General features: G+C 52.1%; 1 protein-coding gene across 8 annotated transcripts in view; it reads right to left on the bottom strand.

Moving 5' to 3' along the window:
- The window catches only part of PIP5K1C (phosphatidylinositol-4-phosphate 5-kinase type 1 gamma), a 51,175-nt gene that overhangs the window by 30,279 nt on the left and 218 nt on the right, over positions 1–20,678 (bottom strand). The window lies entirely within an intron of this gene.

Consider the following 20,678-nt stretch of genomic DNA (forward strand, 5'->3'; position numbering starts at 1 on the left):
ACATCAGTGATGAGAGAGAATCATTGATAGGCTGCCTCCTGCATGCCCCCCACTGGGACCAAGCCCACAACCTAGGCACGAGCCCGACCGGGAATTGAACTGTAACCTCCTGGTTCATAGGTCGACGCTCAACCACTGAGCCATGCCAGCCAGGCTGGAGCTACTTCTTCACATGTTCAATGTGGAAATCAAGAAAGAGAAGCTCCCAAAACACTGTGGGCCCCTAGAACCAGGAAGGGGCTTTAACATATGTCCTCCAGCACCAGGCTCTACCTTTAGTCTGTCCCACTGCTTCCACTCCTCTCAGCTGCAACATCGCTCACTAGGACCAGCAGTCTCCTCAGACCTTCACCACGCTCCTCTGTCCTCCTCACAGCAGCCACCAGAGGCCGCCTGTGAGCAAGAGTCAGGTCCTATCTGCTCTGCCCACAGCTGGGGGGAGCTCCTTGGGGTAAAAGCCCAAGCCCTCCCTGGCCTACAAAGCAGCTGGAGCCTGCAACCCTGCAAAGCAGGAAGTGGCACTGGGGGCCAGCCACAGGCCCCCTCCCTGATGAACCGGAACGGTCTGGCCAGCCTCTGGGCACAGGAGCATGGTCCCTGGAGAGCATACAGAGGTGGGACTGAGGCAGCACAGCAGGGAAGGGAGCTGAGGCAGTCCGCTGCCTGAGTCACACATCATCTAACTTAATGATCTCATTTCACTATCGCATTTTACAGGCGGAAAACGGGTTTGGAAAAATTTAGGAAGTTACTCAAAGGTGAAAAACCAGACAATCGTATCTCAGAATGCAGAAAAGCAATCAACAAAATTTAACATGAACTTGATGTTCAAAAATACTATTGAGAAACTGGAGGGGGAAAAAAGTGAGGGTTTCAGGAAGAACGGCCTTTACTTAAAAATAATTTAAAGCAGCCCTAGCCCGTTTGGCTCAGTGGATAGAGCAGTGTGGATAGAGCAGCAGCCTGAGTACTGAAGGGGTCCCAGGTTCGATTCCTGTCAGGGGCATGTCCCTTGGTTGCGGGCACATCCCCAGTAGGGGGTGTGCAGGGGTGGCTGATCAATGTTTCTCTCTCATTGATGTTCCTAACTCTCTGCAAAAATAAATAAATAAAAAATATATATATTTAAAATAACTCAAAGCAAAAATTCATGGCAAACAAAAATCAACCACAGGATGAGGGGGGTGGCCAAGAGCTTCCACACACCTGGGTGTGTGTGGGGGGGGGGGGGAAGCAGTCACCAATGCAATAAGGCAAGAAAAAAAAGGGGGGGGGGGGCTAGCTGGTTTGGCTCAGTAGATAGGCCGGCCTGAAGACTGGAGGGTCCCAGGTTCGATTCCAGCCAATGGCACATACCTGGGTTGCAGGCTCAATCCCAGTGTGGGGTGTACAGGAGGCAGACGATCAATGACTCTCTCTCATCACTGATGTTTCTATCTCTCTCTCCCTCTCCCTTCCTCTCTGAAATCAATAAAAATATATTTTAAAGGGGGGGGATGAAGATTGGAAAAACAAAATTTTAGAAAATCCAAGAGAAGCAACTGACCAACCATTAGAATGAAATGGGTGCAGCAAGGTGACAGCCTACCTCCCCAAGATCACAGTGCAAGTGTGTGAGAAGAGGTGGAATGTGGGGTCCTGCCCTCTGCACCCACCCCTGCTCTTTATAGGCAACCTTTCCCTGGTTTATTCTTATCTGAAATCAATAAAATATACCTTAAAACTTACTCTAAAAATAAAATAAAATAAATAAACATGTTTTAAGTATAAAGAACTTTCACATTTTAAGGTATCTCAGACTTTTACCACCACTATTATGTTGGGAAAGGCTAAGAAGTCTAGAGTTAATAGCTGATCAGAGTGGTGAACATTACAAAAACATGTTGAAATATATCAAACTCTAGTTAATGATACACACACTGAAGTGCTTGCAGATGGAGTGTGCTGATGCCTGCAATTCTGAAGTACATCTAAAATATTAGCTGGAGAGAGGGAGGGATAGGGGAGGAAGTGAAGGAGGAGGGGAAGGGATGGATAAAGTGAGCACAGCAAAATGTTAATGATAGGTTCCAAATGGTAAGTAGTGTTTCCATTTTTCAATTCTTTCAACTTTTCAGTGCAGTTGAAAAAAAAATTTTTTTTAATATTTTTTTTTACTTCAGAGAGAAGGGAGAGGGAGAGAGAAATATAACATCAATGCTAAGAGAGAATCATTGATTGGCTTTCCTCTGAGGATCAAGCTGGCAATCTGGGCACATGCCTTACCAGGAATCGAACTGTGACCTCCTGGCCAACCTCGATGCCCAACCACTGAGCAGTGCTGGCCAGGCATGGTTGAAAACTTTCTCCTTATAATGTTCCTTCAGGTGAAAGGTAAATTGTGATCTTTGATGCCAATTTTCAAGCACTGGAGAAACACATTTTTAAAGCAGATTCTGCCAAAGGAATGTGAGTGATCACATGGGTAGTAGTGGGCACTACTGAAGCACCTGTGCCAGGCTCTGTGCCACAGGCTTCACACACACTGGCTCAGCACATTTCCACCACAGGGCCTTTGCACTTGCTGTGCCCGCTGCCTGGAACAATCTATTCCCACATCTCTACACAGCGAGCTACTGTCCTCTGTCACTCAGGTCTCAGACATTTGTGTCACCTCCTGGAGAGGTCTTTCCTGACCACACATTCATTCATTCATTCATTCATTCATTCATTCATTCCAAACTCAGTGAGTGTTTCCTGGATGCTGGGCCCTGCTTGGGGATAAAATGTATGGAGGGGACTAGCTCTTTAAATGTAATGTTTAATAAGAAAATATTTTAAATACCCAGGGAAGGACAGAATAGCATAAAAGATATACCACTGTATAGGTTAGCCGTATCACTTTTTGTTTATCCTTTAAGTCAGGGGTCGGCAAACACTTTGTGAGGGGCCAGAGGAGGCCCGGCAGAGGCCAGAACTGGCATCCAAGGTGAAGGGAAGGATCTGTAGGTGGGTCTCAAATGGAGCGCCTCTGCCCCAGGGACACGCGGTGACGTCTGGGACACCTGTGGTCGTCATGACTAGAAGTGTTCTCAGCACTGATTGGGGCCAAGGATGCTGCTCAGCACCCCAGTGCCCAGGATGCCCCCTCCCAAGCCAGAGAGTGACCCGGCATGCAGTCAGAAGTGCCAAGGGGGACCCTGAGGTAAACGGAGCAATATAAAAATGTAGAGGACAGGAAGCCACAAGTGGATGTTCATTACAATATTCTCTGGATATTTACAATACTTCATGATAAAATATTTAGTTGTACAATCCTATCTAGTTTTATCTTTTGTTTTAACTTCCCTATAATAAAAAGCTACAACACAAACACATTCCCCATACAGGCTGGTGCCTCACCAGCCATGTCACCAACCCTCCTGAAACCAAAGGTAATCGTCCTTGGACCCACTTTATGGCTGCGAGTTCCAGGCCAAGGAGCTGCAGGGGGTGGGGTGCCCCCATCCCACACACACCCTGGGCCCCTGCAGCAGCCAGCCACTCCCTCCAGAAGCACTATGGAGGCTGGCCCGGCTCCCCAGGTGGAGCTGCTGCTTCGCAGTGTGCTCCCAGGCTCCTGGGCCCCTGTCCACTGTCCTGGGCTCAGGGGCTCAAGGACAGAGTGCCTGCCGGTTCACACTGGCCTGGCACGGAGTGCTGCTGACTCACCAGTTTGTTGACCAACTTTTGTTTGCTAATCCTCACCTGAGGATAGTTTCCCACTGATTTTTAGAGAGAGAGTGGAAGGGCGGGGGAGACAGAGAGAGACACATGGACTAGTTGCTTCCCTGGCCAGGCCTAGGGATTGAGCCTGCAACTAAGGTATGTGCCCTTGATTTAAATCAAACCTGAGATTCTTCAGTCCCAGGGCCAATGCCACATGTATCAAACACAAGGCCCCGGGCCAAATCCGTCCCGCCAGGCCTTGCAATGTGGCCCGCACAGCGCTGTCATTACTGCACTCCGCTGCGTTTCCATCACAATGACAGTTTATGACTGTTCAGTAAACCATTCGGCCCGCGATTTAGGCTGGATTTTAGATTTTGGCCTTCTCTGATTGAGTTCGACACCCCTACTCTATCCACTGAGCAAACTGGCTAGGACTGTTGACTGAATTTTGCTGTCTTGGATACAGACATGCCAGGTTGTGCGCTCTCTCTGAGCCAGTGTCACCCACACTGTCATAGCCAGGGGGACTGGGATTCTTACACAGATTTGGACTCGGGCAGGGAAACCTGCATCCATTCACACAGGGCCCTGGGCTCACTGTACCAGCCCCAGCCTGGGCACTCCCAGCAGTGACCTACCCCAAGTACATCCATCTGCCTCCCTCCCTCCTGTTCCCCTAGCTCAGCCTGGCCCCCACCCACCCCTCCAGCTGGTGCCCCCTCAGGGGTCCTTCCCTCGGGTCCTCCACTGTTAGGTTCCCTTGCACTCCTAGGCCCTGGGCCCTGCTGCTCCCTGCACCTCTTCCTCCCCACCTCCCCACCTCCCCTGGGCTTGGTGAGTGCTTCCCTGGCTCCACCTGGGCCCTCCCTCTGGTACTCCCCCCGTCACCCTGCCTTCAGTGCTCTCTGGCTCCCCTGAGAGCGCCACAGGGAAGGCCTCCTCTCCCTCACTCACTCAGGGACCCTGCACCAGCCCAGGGCTGGCACTGATCAGGCCTCCTGAGTATCCAGTGAGCAGGAACCTGGAGGGCTGCATGAAGGAGGCTGTGGGTGAGCACCGTCAGGAGCCTCAGGGGAAGACTCACTCACTCATCTTGTAGTCATTCCCCGGAGCTGGACAGCTGACTGAGGGCTGAATGCCTAGCAAAGCCACAGCCTGAGGTGCCTCTGGCCTGCCTGACCCAAGCAATGACTGTCTCCTCTTTTTTCAGAGAGGGAAAATGGAATCTCAGAGAACAGTATTAGGATGTTTGTGTTGAATAAAAACCCAACTCAATCTGCTTGAAGAAAAAGGAGTATGGGGAGGATATTCGATAACATAACTCGGGCCAGCTGTCCTGGTCTCAAGTGGGCTCAAACCCACCCACTGTCCATTTTTATAAATAAAGTTTTATTGGAACATACCCACTCATGTACAAATCTCTACAAGGTCAGAATTGAACAGGTGTGACAGAGATCAGCTGGCCTTTCACAGAAAAGCTCCCCTGAGCCCAATATAACCAGAGAGGTCAGAGGTGATCGGCTTCAAGTCTGGTTAGATTTGGCACCTGAGGACTCGGTCTCAGTGCTGCTGTCCTCCCTGCTGACCCCTACCCCCCTTAGGTAGGTGCCTGACTGCTCCTCACAAAGTCCAGGGCTGGTACTAACTGGTTTGGTTCAGTGGATAGAGCATCAGCCTGTGGACTGAAGGGTCCCGGGTTTGATTCCTGTCAGGACACATGCTCGGGTTGTGGGCTCGATCCCCAGTAGGGGGCGTGCAGGAGGCAGCCGATCAATGATTCCCTCTCATCACTGATGTTCCCCCCTCTCTCTCCCTTCCTATCTGAAATAATAAAAATATATATTTTTTAAAAGTCCAGGGCGGGGCCCATGGGTCATGTGTAGGGTATATACAGCTCTGGCTGCTAGGCCTGGGCCCCCCCCATTCCAGAAGGCAACAGCACTCTGCCAGGCTGTGGGGGACAGGGGTTCCCCGAGGGGACACTAGGTTCCAATAGAGAATGTGCAGACCTCCACTGAGGAAGGGCCAGCAGGCAGACCCCAGGATGGCTGGACAGAGCGCATCCAGGAGAGGGCTCCTCCAGGAGAGGGCACCCCTCCGATGCATGCCGAGGAGCATGCGCTGTCTCAGGGCCCACGTGAGGTTTCGTGGCCCAGTTTTCCTCTCCGATATATTTTTACTCTCCAGCAGCCAGGCTGGGCTAACGACACTGCACCTGAATTCCAGAATGCCGAGCGCTCCAGGGCCCCCCTTGGTCTGGCTCTTGCGGTTCACGGCGTGGATGCTCACTTCCCATCCCAGGCCCAGTTTCCCAGTGGGGCTGGGTCTAGGTTTTCAGAATCGTAGGGACCAAGCTGACTTTGTTTTACACCAAGGCAAAGGTGGCAGGGCTTGCCCAAAGTCCCACAGAAAGTTAGCTGCTGCCCGGCTGGTATGGCTCAATTGGTTGAGCGTTGCCCCATGTACCAATAGGTCACTGGTTTGATTCCCGGTCAGGGCACATGCCTGGGTTGCGGGCTCAATCCCCACTGTGTGTGTGTGTGTGTGTGTGTGTGTGTGTGTGTGTGGTGGTGGGGGAGGGAGGAAGGGAGTGCAGGAGGCACCGACAGATGTTTCTCACTCTCCCTCTCTCTCTCTCAAAGTCAATAAAAACACATAAATAAATAAATAAACAAACAAACAAACAAACAAACAAATAATCGAGCCAGACTGGAACCAGGTCTCAGACACTTGCCTGGGCTCTGGGATTATTATAGGAACCTGTATATCAAGGGTCCCTCTGTGGTAGGCATGTGGTAACTGCTCAATTCATGCCTCAATCTGCCCCATGAGATGAGGGTACAACTTCCCAATTTCACAGATGAGAAGAGGGAGATTCTGGAGCCAAACGAGCTGCCTGATTGGTGGCCAGCCTCCAGGATGGCCCCTGGTATCCACATTCTCCCACTATAGCGGGGGTGGGGGTGGGGGTAATGACTAACAGATACGGCTAAAGTACAGCATGTGCCTTCTGGGTCATGTGCAGGGTCATAAAAGACACCAACACGTTTGCCTTGCTCTTTTCTTTGAAGTTTGTCCTTACTTCATTAGAGATTCCATAACAGAAAGTTTGAGCTTAGAAAGCTTAGAATCTACATAACCTGACAGACTAAAAATTGGTTTCTATATACCTGCACGTGTGGGTATTTATTTTTAAATATATTTTTATTGATTTCAGAGAGAAAGAGAAAGGGTGAGAGAGATAGAAACAACAATAATGAGAGAGCAGCATTGATCGGATACTTCCAGCACAACCCTACTGGGGAACGAGCCTGCAACCCGGGCATTTGCCCTGCCTGGGAATCGAACCCTAGTTCATAGGTCAATGCTCAACCACTGAGCCATGAAGGCTGAGCACATGTGGGTAATTAAATGTAAATTAGGATTAGAATAGAATTAGATAAAAATTTTGTTTCTCGATTGTATAGGGTAAACACCCACTCCGATCAGGGCCAGCCAGCAGGACCCCATCCATACACAAATTCGTGTTTGGGGCCTCTAGTATAAAATAAGCATTTAATTGGATATTTGTATATATAATATATATACATATTATATATTATATATATTATATATATTTTATATATATTATATATATTATATATATATATATATTTTTAACATTTTATTGTTGCTGTTAAGTCTCACCTGCGAATATTTTTTCCATTGCTTTCCAGAGAGAGTGGAAAGAAGGAAGGTATGGGGAAGGAGGGAAGGAGAGACACACACATTGATTGGCTGCCTCTCACACAAATCTAACTGACAACATTGGCCAGGTGAGATACATTTGATTGTGTCTCACCTTGCTCGTGGCTGGCTCCCTGGGGGAATCGGCCACCATTATGAAGGACACTCAATGACTTGCAGAACTGAGGCCACCACCAACAGCCACATGCAGGAACCGGCTTGGGAGCAGCCTTTGGGTGAAGCAGTCTCAAGTATCAGCTAGACTGTGACCTCATCAGAGACCCTAACTCAGAACCACCTAGCTCAGCCACCCTTGGGTTTCTGAACCAAAGAAACTGTGAGATAATAAGTGTTTATTATTATTTAAAGTCACTGTGTTTTGAGGTAATTTATTTTCTCAGCAATCATCTATACTAATAAAAATAAAATAAAATTGTCTATGGTAATGGCTGCACAATGCTGTTAATATAGTAAAAACCAATGAATTGTACACTTTAGGTAAAATGTGAATATATCTCAATAAAGCTATTATCCCAAAAAGGTCTTTAGATAAAAGCCAAAGTGCAGAATAAAGTGCACTTTATAAGCACCACGGGAGGAGGGTGTGACAGGGCAGCTGCGCGTGGCGAGAGCCTGCCATGAGGAGCTGACAGAGAAGCTAGCAATGGAGGTGCCTGAGGCGGAGCCAGGCTTACGTTTTGTCATGAACATGTGACGTCTTCCCAAAGGAAGGAGAAGAAAAATCACCAGAAAGTGCTGAGTTCTAAGTGAGGGTGGAGGGGGGGACTGCCAACACAGAGGGAGATCTACCTCAGACCTGTGCGGTGACAGGACAGGACACTTTGGGGGAAGAGCAAAGGGCTTGACATGGCTGGTGGGTTGGGTGCGGCTGAGGGCTGAAAATGGGCTGAGAACGGAGTAGGAGGTAGTCCCAGGGGCAGAGCCCTGACAGCAACCTACCCCGGCCTTCCTCCCCCACACCGAGATCTGCCCCACCAACTCTCTCTGCCCCCCTGCTCCTCACCCTCCCTGGATCTCCCTGCACAGAATGAATGCATTTCCAGAGTGGTAAACAGGAAGCCTTGCAGAGGACGTGGGGGTGGGGGAAGATGAATCCAGAGCTCTGCAGGCCCCAAGCCACTCACTGGACAGCTTTCCCAAGTTCCAGCGCTCAAGAAAAACAGAACCTCCACTACTCAGGCCACAGACATGCCCGAACACCTGTGTGTGCCCAGCACAGGCCCTGCCACCAAGGTCCAGGGCCCCAGGACAGTGGACAATCGCCACTATGCATGGACCCAGGCGACTGTGGGAAGGGCCATGTGGGGCAATCTTGGTTGGGGGAATTGGACCAGCTTCCTGGAGGAGCAGGCGGAGGACTGGAAGTGTGCAGGGTGGAGGAGGGATGAGGTAGGGAGGGAGGCTCATTCTCAACGGGTGAAAGGATTCCGGCAGCAGATCAAGGTCCACAGAGGACCTGTCAGCCCTGGAAGGAAGCTTGTCCAATCACAGGACAGAAGGACCTGTGATTGGACAAGCTTCCTTCTGTCCCCAGATCTCTTAAGTGTGGGACTGAATTCTAGAGAGACAACAAACAGTTCCAGCTCAGGACAGTTCTGGATTAACTGATGAAACTGTGAATACTGCACCCATACTAAATTTTCTACACTCGACCCCTGCACTGAGCCAAGAAAATATCTTTGCTTATAAGATACTAGAGGCCGGGTGCACAAAATTCGTGCATGGGGGTGGGGGTGTGTGTCCCTCAGCCCAGCCTGCACCCTCTCCAATCTGGGACCCCTCAAAGGATGTCCAACTGCCCACGGGGATCAGGCCTAAACGGGCAGTCGGACATCCCTCTCACAATCCAGGACTGCTGGCTCCCAACCGCTTGCCTGCCTGCCTGCCTGCCTGCCTGATTGCCCCTAATCACTCCTCTGCCAGCCCTATTGCCCTAACTGCCCTCCCCTGCTGGCGTGGTCACCCCTAACTGCCCTCCCCTGCTGGCCTGGTCCCTCCCAACTGCCCCCCTGGTGGCCATCTTGTGTCCACATGGGGGAGGCCATCTTTGACCACATGGGGGCAGCCATCTCTTGTGTTGGATTTATGGTCAACTTGCATATTACTCTTTTATTAGATAGGATACTAGTGGCCTGGTGCATGAAATTTGTGCACATTAAAAGGGAATTAGAGGAAATGCTTTAATATTGCTATTTGCCCTTTCTCTATAATAGAAGTGTCAGAGGTTAAAGAAAATTAGTAAAATGTATATGAAAATCTCCCTCCTGTCAGGGTCTGGAACGTGCTCCAGGACCTAGAATCAAGTCCCGCCCACCACCCACACTCACTTTGAAAACACAGGAGACCCAGACTTGGCCGGCCCCACCACCACTGCACCACCACTGGGTGAGACCCAGACCCAGCTGGCCCCACCACCACCGGGTGAGACCCAGACCCTGCCTGCCCCACCCTTGTCAAGCCCCGTCAGGTCCCCTGCACGGGGTGGGGGTGGGGGTGTAGCCTGAGGTCCCCTGCTGGGCGGAGGGCGTGGCCTGAGGTCCCGTCAAGCCCCGCCAGGCAGGGTGTGCGACCTGAGGTCTTCGGCCCAGCATCAGAGTAGGGGGTACGGCCTGAGGTCCCCCATTAAGCCCCACTAAGCAAGGGGCATAGCTTGAGGTCCCCCGTCAAGCCCTGTCGGGCCATGGCCTGAAATGCCCCTTAGGCCTGAGGTCCCCCATTAAGCCCCACCAGGCAAGGGGTGTGGCCTGATGTCCTCATCAAGCCCCCTGTCAAACCCCGAGGGCCAGGGGGCGAGGCCTGAGATCCCTCACCCTGGCCAGACACCATGCAGCCTCAGGTCCCTGCTGTTCGGTCATGATGTTACAGAATCCCGGCTAATTTGTATATTCCTCTATTATATAGACAGATAGTTGATGTTCATTACTCACGAATTCCATAGCTGCAAACTCACCTGGCTAAAATTTATTTGTAATCCCACATCAGTCCTCACGTGGCTTTCAGTCATTCAGACACACGCAGGGCAGTGCACAATTTGAGTCACTCCCACGTGTACCCAGCAGGGGTCAAACCAGGCAACACTCTCTGCCTTTCTGCCTCAGCTCTTATACTTTACGTGCGTCCTTTTCATGGTCTAGCAAGTGCCACTTCTTTTACATTTTTGTGCTTTTCGTTGGTGATTTGCTGTTTAAAATGTCTCCCAAGAGTAGAGCTCAAGTACTGTCTAGGTTCCTAAGCACAAGAAGCTGAGATGTCTGAAGGGGAAGATGCTTGGTTCAGGTGCAGCTGTAGAGCTGGGAGCACAGTGTTAGTAAGCAACAATGTATATTAAATAAGTGTCTTTAAACAGAGACACAGACAACACACGGTTACTTATTGATTAGCCGAGAAAATGTAACCAGAGGCTTGCAGGAACCTGAAACCCACATTTCCCCAGGAGCAGTGGTTCAGTGTTGGAAAACTCAGGACTCAAGGCAACATACAGAACAGAATTACTGTGAACGAGAGCCCACGGTACTTATGTATTAGGGACATAGGGGCATCATGTCTGCAATCCTACGGCATCAGCTTGACTTTCCAATGGCCTGGCAAATACACACGCCCAGATCATGCAACGAGGCAAGACATTAACAGCTGGGCAACCTCAGGGAAAGGTATCACAGGTGTTCACCTTCATATTCTTGCAATTTTTTCTTCAGGTTTGAAAGTTTTCAAAATAAAATAATACAAAAGAATAATATATGTAAAGACAGGTAGGTACAGGCACAGAAATAAAATACTAGAATGACGGTCATTTGTAGAAATGGAGAGGGAGAGACAGAAACAGTTACCTACTACTGCATACGGTTTGGCTGTTGCTTTTTCACAGTAAGCATGTTATTACTTGTCGTTTAAGACACGCCTGCTGTATGAGACACAGGCAGACAACACGGCACGGAATAGGAAATCCAGAAATAGACCAGCCGCATACAGGAGTTTGGTATATAATCAAGGTGGCATCTCAAATTGGTGAGGAAGGATTACCCAGAAATGGGGATCAGGTAACTGAGACACCTGGAAAAGCCTGAATCAACTAAACCTTACATGTCTCTCTCATGCCAGCATAAATTCTAAATATGTAAGAATCTAAATGTTTAAAAGTACAATTATAGAAGTACTAGAAAAACTTAATTATAATTGCTGAACAGGGAAGACTTTTCCATCTATGAAACCGAACTGGTAACCATAAAAGGAGAAAGTGGTAAATCTGACCACAGCAAAACAAAACTACCTGCCTGACATTAATAAGCAATTGGATATGAGAAAGACAATTATAAAGATCCCAGAAAATAAATATGTCCTCATATGTGTATGATTAAATGTAGGAATAGGGCTAAGCGATAAGGATCAGTAAATGTGGAACCAAGACAGATGAGAACTGAACCCACAGAGCTCACTTAAGCAAAGATACAGCCTCTACAATGGCCCCGAGTGGGTAGCATTCCATTTTCCAACTCTAACAAAAATACAGAATACTATAGGGATGAGAGGATAGATGTGAGTCCTCCCACCAGTCCTGTCACCGTCCGTGTGACCTGGGTAGGCAAGGCAGTGTATCGCAGGCTTGTCTTTGCTCCCTTCGCTGTGTGTGTGTGTGTGTGTGTGTGTATCCATATATGCCTAAGCAACCTTTACAACCAGTCGACCAGTAGTTATGACGTGCACTGACCACCAGGGGACAGATGAGGTCCCCCTCAATGCAGGAGCTGCCCCCTGGTGGTCAGTGCGTTCCCACAGCCAACCTCCTGAGGCTGGCCAACCTCCCGCAGTCCCTCCCCACCCCCCCACCCCCCCACCCCGGCCCTGCAGAACTAGGCAAGACGCTCCCATCAGCCCAGATCCCCAGCCAGGCTAAGGGACCCCACCTGTGCAGATTCATGCACCAGGCCTCTAGTATATATATACACTTACCGTACTTGTTAATCCTCACCCAAAGATATTTTTCCTTTTTTTTTTTTTTTAAGAGAGAGTTGAAAGGAGGGAAGAGAGAGAGAAGAAAAAAACATTGATGTGAGAGAGGCACATTGATTGGTTTCAGGATCTGAGATGGAGCCTGCAACTGAGATACAAGCTCTGGACTGGAACTGAACCTGCTGACACTCTATCCACTGAGCCAAACTGGCTAGGGCTGGAATATATTTTTAATAAAACAAAGATGACACAGTAAGAGGAAAAACAGTATGAAGAGCTCTCACTCCTATTCACAAGATAAATCCAAACTACAACTATGCTGAGATGTCACTTTGCACCCATAAGATTGGCAACGATTAGAGAAATGGACCAGACACAGATGCTCTCACCCACTGATGAAGGGAACTCAGAACAGTCCATCTGGTTCTGGGTTGATCACTTTTTTTTCACTGTCTGTATTTTATGATGTTCTGACATTTCAGGGGCTCGCAAACCTGGGGGACTGCCTCTCCTGGCATTGGCCAACTCAGAGATCACACAACTCCCTGTGAATGCACCTTGGATGTACAAACCAAGCAATCCACACCCCTCCCCCCCAAACCTCCTTATCTAACTCTCTCACACAAGCCCCTGCCCCAATCACCATAGGCTAAAGTACCAGCTGCCCCTATCATGCAGAGCCCACTGACATTATTCACACTAGCCAATCGTAAGCTTTCAGTGCACCTCCTCTGCCTTTTCCAACAAAACCCCATAAAGGCCCTGCTTTCCTCTTATCGCTCTGCCTCCTGGTGCTTCCCCATGTGCCCTGCATGGCCCTTTCATCTTGGGAACCATGATGAAACAAACTCTTTCTCAACGGCAGTCATCTCCTGATCGTGGACCTTACCACACCTGATAAAAACACATCCCAGCCCGAGCAGCATGGCTCAGTGGTTGAGCGTCAACCTCTGAACCAGGAGGTCACGGTTTGATTCCTGTCAGGGCACATGCCTGGATTGTGGGACATGTAGGAGGCGGTTGATTGATGATTCTCTCTCATCATAGATGCTTCTCTCTCCCCTTCTCTCTCTCCCTCTCCCTTCCAATCAGAAATCAATAAAAACATATTAAACACACACACACACACCCCAGGCCCTGGCCAGTGTGGCTCAGTGGATTGGGCATCATCCTGTGCACCAGAAGGTTGCCAGTTCGGTTTCTGGTCAGCGCACATGCCCAAGTGGTGCGCTAGACCCCTGGTAGGAGGTGTGCAGGAGGAGCTGATAAATGTTTTGCTCCCACATCAAATTTTCTGTTCCTCTTTCTTTCCCTCTCCCATCCTCTCTCTAAAAATCAATTTAAAAACTGTATAAAAAAAAAAGTACCACACACATCTTAGGTACATTTCAATATAGGTAGCACCTTTTCAAAATTACACAGGCATGGAGGGAGCCTTTAGCCGGCAATTCTGCCTCCAGGAATTCAGCCAACAGAGATGACCCTGCCGGTGACGCTTTGCAGGATGATTAGAGAAGAGACAATGTCATCATCTGTCAGGGACCATCGGAACGTATCATCCAAGCTGTGGCCTTTCTGAGCGTCACAGGAGCCCTGAGCCCTGAGCGTGAAACCACGGCTGGGGGCTAGGATTTCCATGTGCACCTCTTGCCAAGTGAATGGGCACATTCAGGGCGACAGCAGCCCCATCACTTAGGTCTCTGAGTGATTACGATGAGCTCACTTCCCTGGTGACCCACCTGGGACACTTGGCATAAGCAAGAAATGAGCCTCTGGGACAGGTCACCGAGTGGCAGGGATGTATGTCACACAGTGGGTCCTAAGCCATCCCGACTGACAGAGGCCAGGTCACACAGTCAGGACCAGGGCTGAATGGGCTTGCACGAAGCCAGGAGGCCAAGGGCCCTAGAGGTAGTCCGCCCAGACCCTATGCTGATGAGCGGCCCAGCATGGCCACCCAGCTGCCCTACTGGAAGGCAGGCACAGAGTGCTGGCCCAGGCCACCTAGCCCAAGTTGTGTGCCTCTGCCCCCCACTTACTGAGCATCTGCCACACGCTGAGCCCTATTCTGAGCATTTCCTGGGCATTGATGCATCTACTTCTCATGTGAACCCCAGAGAAAAGCATGTCTGTGATCCCGTTTTGCAAATAAGGAAACTGAGGCATAGAACAGCTGGATCACTTCCTCTGTGACTGCTGGGACCCCACTTCTTGGCTCTCCTTCCACGTCTCTTTTCTTCATCCTTGCCGCCCCCCTGGTCCCCTCATTTGTTCACACACTGTACCTTTCTCCCGCCAATAGTGCCTGATGCCCCTTCGGCTAAGACATATAAGGAGACATGTACAAGAGAAACACAAACCACAGAACACAACCAAACCCAAACTTCCCTAAAACCTTCAACAGCAACCCTATGCATGGGTGATAGAAAGGAGACAATTGTGACAAAATGTTGGGGTTCCTTTCTCTTTTTATGAATGTATTTTTATTGATTTCAGAGATGTAGAGGGAGAAATAAGCCCATCAATGATGAGAGAAAATAATCAATTGGCTGCCTCCTGCACACTCCCTACTGGGATCAAGCCCACAACCCCAGCATGTGCCCTGACCAGGAATTGAACCAAAACCTGATGCTCAACCACTGAGCCACATCGGCCAGGCAGGGCTCCTTTCCTCAATCAAAGACAGGGCCAGGTCCCCAAGACTTTTCCTTTCTGCTGGTTCAGGCGTTTGGGGCCTCTTGGGTGGACCCCACTCCCTCCAGTGCAGTCTGATGGGGCAGGAAGGGCAGGGCTGGGCAGGGGCCTGTGGCTAATCCCCTTAGTCAGTAATCTGCTACACAGAAGCATTCCCGTGGCTCAGGCTGAGTCCAGCTGGCAGCAGCAGGAAATCCCCAGTGGGGTCTCGGCCTGTTCTCACATGTGGTGACATGAGACTTGGTCAAGGTGGCAGGATTTGGGACAAGACCCCCTTAGAACCCGGGCCTCCCCATCTGTAAATAGCCAGGTCAAGCAGATGTCGGTTAAAGAATGCCGCTGGGGGCTGCAGGCCTCGCCTACTCCTGTCCCCCTGAATCCTTGGGGCCCCACTGCCCTCATCTTTAGAGGAAAAACCAAGGTGAAAAGCAGGGACCTCACTTGCTCAGAGGCATGCTGTCCAAGGTCAAGGCAGGGGTCTATCTAGGTCAAGGCCCAGGCCACCCTGCCAGGTCAGGAAGGCTCCACATGCCTTGGGGGCCTCTGAACAGCACCCCCTCCTCCCACATCAGTGCAAACTCAGCCCTCCTAAGACCTGCTGCTTCCTGGGCCCTCCCCACCCCACCGCCAACTCCAGGACACACAAAACCCTCCTGGGTTCCTCATCTCCCTCGATTCCCTTCCATACACCCCACACCCCTCAGCCCCGTCACCACCAAGCAGCCAGAGCGTGCTCTGCAAAACTGACTCAGTGCACACCGCCCTGCTTCCACCTCCCAGCACCAACTGGATTCAGAACAAAACCGAGGCCCAGAGGCAGAGTCACCATCTCTGGCCCCTGTGGCTGCCCTGCCTCTCTCAGCTCCCGCCCCCCACACTGACTTAGCTTCTGTGCCAGAGGCATCACACTCATTTTGGCCGAGGGCCCCTCCCTCTGCCTGAAAGCTCCACCCCCAGCTCTGTTTCTCACTCGGGTCACCTCCTCTCCTGACCTGCAGCAGCCCTTGTCACTGGTATTGCCACAACACTTTTCACTTCCCTCTGCACACTCACCGTTATCCAGCACGGCTTTACTCAGGCGGCAGCAAACATTTCCATCGAGGACCAGAGAGTGGATGCTTTCCACAGGGCGGGCAGCCTATACGGTCTCTGTCTTGAAACTCAGTTTTGCCATGGTAGCGTGAAAGCCGCATAGACAACATGTGAGTGAGTGGGCGTATCTGTGTTCCAATAAAGCCGGCTGTGGACTTGTCCAGGGGGCCACAGACTGTGGTCCCGGGTCTTATCTGAGAGGCCAGAGGGCAATGGAGGAAGCCTCCTGGTCACTGATATGACTGACCGAGGCACCTGAACCCCACATGGCCCATGGTAGGTGCTTGACAAATATTCAATAAGCATCGTTCAAGTACTAAGAGGCAACTGCACGTCCTCACATGCTCTGAGCCCCACAGCCGATTCCAGCTCATGCCAGGCTCTGCAAGAAGCCGCTTATGATGTGCAGTTTGTTCCCTTTGGCTCACGTGTGGTCCTGAGGAGGGAAAACGCAGTGCTCACCTGGAGCTGACTACATGCCAGGCACCCTTCTAAGACCTTTGCACGTCAATTCACTCGGTCAAGACCCGAGAGAAAGGTAGCCATCGCGCCCATTTCACAGACAGAGACACCGAGGCGGAGTGTCCCCAGCTGGTAAAGGTGGTCCAACTCCGAGGCCTCTCCACGGAGCAGATCGAGGCTGCCAGTCCAAGTCACTTCTGTTGCATTCCTAGAAAGTGGCTGGGGCGGAATTCAAACTGGGAGCTTTCTGTCTCCTAAGAACACAGCTCACGCAACGAGGGATGCTCCAATCCCTGGTTACCAGGAGGTCACAACTTCAGAGGAGGCCTCCAATGACGACACCGGCCCCACCCCAGGCACGCTGAGCCCTCACTGTTCTTCAAGCACACCAGGCCTTTGCTTGAACTGTGCTGTCTTCCTCTCCTTCTCTCAGGCCTCCCTCACATATCAAGGGAAGCCTCACTGAGGAGGAGATATTGCAGCAGAAACTCCAAAGAGCCAAGGAAGCAAATGACAGGTGAGGAGGATGAGTTTTCTAGGCAAAGGGCATAGCCTTGGAAAAGACCCTGGGGCAGGACTATGCCTGGGGTCTCAGCAACAGCGCCCTAAGGGCTGGAGCAGAGTGAGCAAAGGTGAAAGAGGGAGGAGATGAGGATGGGGAGGGGTCCTTGTGAATCATGGGCAGGAAGGAAGCTTAGGAGTCCTGGAGGCCGTGGGCAGAGAAGGAATGGGACCGGACTCCGTTTTTAATGGGAGCCTTCTGGGGTGGCTGCAGGGAGCATAGGAAGGGACGGAGGACTACGCCAGCAATGGATGGGACTGGGCCAGGTGGAGGCAGAGGAGGGGAAGTGGGTAGATGCTGGTCCATTCTGAAGGCTGAGCTGACATAATGTGCTACCAGATTAGATGTGGGAGGGGCTGGGAGATCTGGGAAGAAGCCGACGCTGCTGAGATCTCACGGGAACGGGAAGGCCAGGAGGGAAATGGCCCCGAAACAACAGACCACAGCTCAGCTGCCAAAGGCCCCACAGCGGGCTGTGAATGTGTTCCAGCCCCAGGAGCCAGGCGCCCCACACAACTCCTAAGGCCAGTGGAGAGCCCAATCAGGCCTCCTCTGAACCAGGACGTGGGAGCCCAAGTGTTTAGAGTAACCAGATTCTAAATACCAAGATACGTTTCACCTCCCATCAGATTGGCCAAAATGGCAGAGGCTGATAACATCAGAAGCTGGCAACGCTGTGGGGAGACCGTCTCTCTTGGCCCCTGCCACACCTTCTCGGGAAGCCACTGGGTATCTGACGGTCATTTTTCAATCTGCTAGCCCCGGCCCAGCCATTCCAAGGTGGGACTCCACCTTCTAGGAACGGAAGCACCCACATTCAAAGGCAAGCCGTTTACTGCTTGTAACAGCAAAAGGCAACTCCAGAAACAACCTGAATGTCCCTCCGCAGGAGGCTGGTGAATCAGCAATGCTGGTGCCTACAGCAGCTGTTGCTAACACTCATCAGGCACTCTCCTCCCATTTTACAGAGGGGAACACTGAGGCCTCAGAGAGATCAAAGCATTTGCTCTTCAATGGAACCCAGGCAGTTAACTCAGGGATCCCCACCCTCTTAACCATGGCACATTATTCTTCCTCTCTGAAAAAAATCATCGATACCAACATGGGGGGGGGGGATCCAAACTATTACAGACAAAAAGCAGGCAACTTACAGAATGACAGGCATAGTACAGCAGCTCTGCACCAGCCTGACAATCTCCAGGGGACACCGGGCCATGCCTGGGATGTCTGTATTTGTCACAACCGGGGGGAGGAACTCCTGGCATCGGGCGTGTGGGTGCCAGGGATGCTGCTCAACACCCTCCAGTGCCCAGGACAGCCTCCCCCAAACAAAAAATTTTCTGGCTGAAACCTGTTTGGCTCAGTGGATAGAGCGTCAGCCTGCAGACTGAAAGGTCCCGGGTTCGATTCCCGTCAAGGGCATGTATTGTACCTTGGTTGTGGGCACATCCCCAGTAAGGGGTGTGCAAGAGGCAGCTGATCAATGATTCTCTCTCATCGATGTTTTTAACTCTCTATCCCTCTCTCTTCCTCTCTGTAAAAAATCAATAAAAATATATTTTTTTAAATTTTTCTGGCCCAAAAAGTCAGTACCAAGAAAAGAGACCCTGGGTGGCATGAACCGTCCTGGTGGAGAATGTGCAGGCCTGTTTGTGTGTTTGTGTAATTGTACAGCAATAGGAAAGGGGAGGACAGCTCTTCCCAGACTTCACAGAACTTAGGTCAGGAAGAGTGGGTTTGGAGGGGAGAGGGGCCCTTTGAAGAGTCAAACAAACCATTAGCTGGGAGAGGCAGATAGCTGTGGATTTCGGTGACAGGCAGGGAGGGCCAGCCCATCTCTTCCTGGCCCGGTGCTCAGACCCGGCCACAGCCCGCAGCTGGGATTTGATCTGTCCCTAATCAGCTGACCTCACCCCTGATAAGACCAATGTTTGCCCCGCAGCTTTCCGGTGGTCTGTGCTAGTTTGTCTCCGACTAGCCAGGCCAGAGGGCTGACAGCAGAGGTCAGGGTGCTGAGATAGGCCCTCGCAGGGGCCCTCCACCACGTGTGGTTGCTAGACAAGCAAGGACACGGGCTGAACCAAGGCGGGGCGGCCGGATGGTGGGAAGGAAACAGGTCATCCACCAGGCGGTTCCAGATGGCGGTGGCAAAGGAAGCAGTGGGAGTCTTCCAGAGTCCAGGATGCTCGCTCTGGCTCTCTCTTCAGACACCTCTCCCAACCGCACAGCATCTCCCTGCCTGCCAGGAAAGCTGTTGGAGGCCCAGGGGAGACGGAGGATGGATGCCCATGTGGGTGTCCACAGGACTCCGCCCATCAAGGCGACAGGGGAGGAGCAAAGGGTTCTTTGGATCAGAAAACTTCCTATTTGGGAGCCTGTGACCTCAACGGAGAAGGAACCAGAAGGAACCGCAGTGGCTGGGCTCTGTACTCCGCCCCAGGTAAAGGGGGCCTAGAGGTGGTGGGCGACCTCGCTAACTACCCCTGCTCTGCTGGCGGATGAGAATGGCAGGCCAGCGAGGGGGCAACCCGGGGGCAGTGGCCCTTCGTGGCGACAGCAGACCCCAGTGTCCAGGGAAAAGGCTCAGAGGGGCCTCCTCTTCCCCGTCTCCTTAAAGGGCCCCAGCACTGAAAATGCCTGGAGATGTCATGCCCTCAGCCCCCTCCTGTGAGAGGGAGGTAAACTGAGGACCAGAAAGGGGAAGAAGTGGCCAGTGCACCAGAGCTCATTCTGGTGACTTCCACAGAAAGAGAAGAGAGTCTGGAGGCTGACCCCGCCGGCCACAAAGATCATCCCTCCTCCACCCCAGCTAGCTACCCCAGGCCTACCCGACCAGTAAGGTTTGCCCTGTGAGGGGAAGGGGTGAGGCCAGGCAGCTGACACCAGCAAGGCGTGTGGCCCAGAAGGTGGGTCCGGGCCGGGGGGCACATCAGGTGCAATCATGCCCCACCTCGGAGACAGGGCCCCCTCACTGGAAAGGGCGTGCTTCATCATTCCACACACGCAGAACAGTCCCCCCTCCCAACGAGACTGGAAGGCGGTCGTCCCCGAGCGCCCTCAGCAGCAGGCGGAACTCACCCACCGCGCGTCCTTAGTGGGGGTTTCGCCGCCCCGGAGACGGGGACCGATCTCCCCGCACGCTTCCCGAGCAGGATGCTCCACCCATAGCCTCTCAGAGCGGGGCCCCGCACCCAATCCCGCCCCCGGTCCGCGTCCCCCCACAAGGGATCCCGGGAATCGGCGCGGACACTCGGAGCCCCCAGGCGGGGCGTTCCACCGCCCTGGGGCCCGGGGCAAGTCCCCCGGCCCAGTCGGGGGGCGTTCCACGACCCCCCTCCCCCCGCACCCCCGAGTGGAACGTTCCGGTCTCCCCGCCGCGGGTCTCGGCGCCCCTCCGGCGCTCGGACGGGTCCACTGGGCCCGGCGGGGGCGGCAGGCGGGTCCGCGCGGGGCGCGCACTGAGACGCGGGGTCCGGAACCGTTA

This window comes from Pipistrellus kuhlii, unplaced genomic scaffold, assembly GCF_014108245.1.
Source record: "Pipistrellus kuhlii isolate mPipKuh1 unplaced genomic scaffold, mPipKuh1.p scaffold_m20_p_30, whole genome shotgun sequence".
Lineage (NCBI taxonomy): Eukaryota > Metazoa > Chordata > Mammalia > Chiroptera > Vespertilionidae > Pipistrellus > Pipistrellus kuhlii.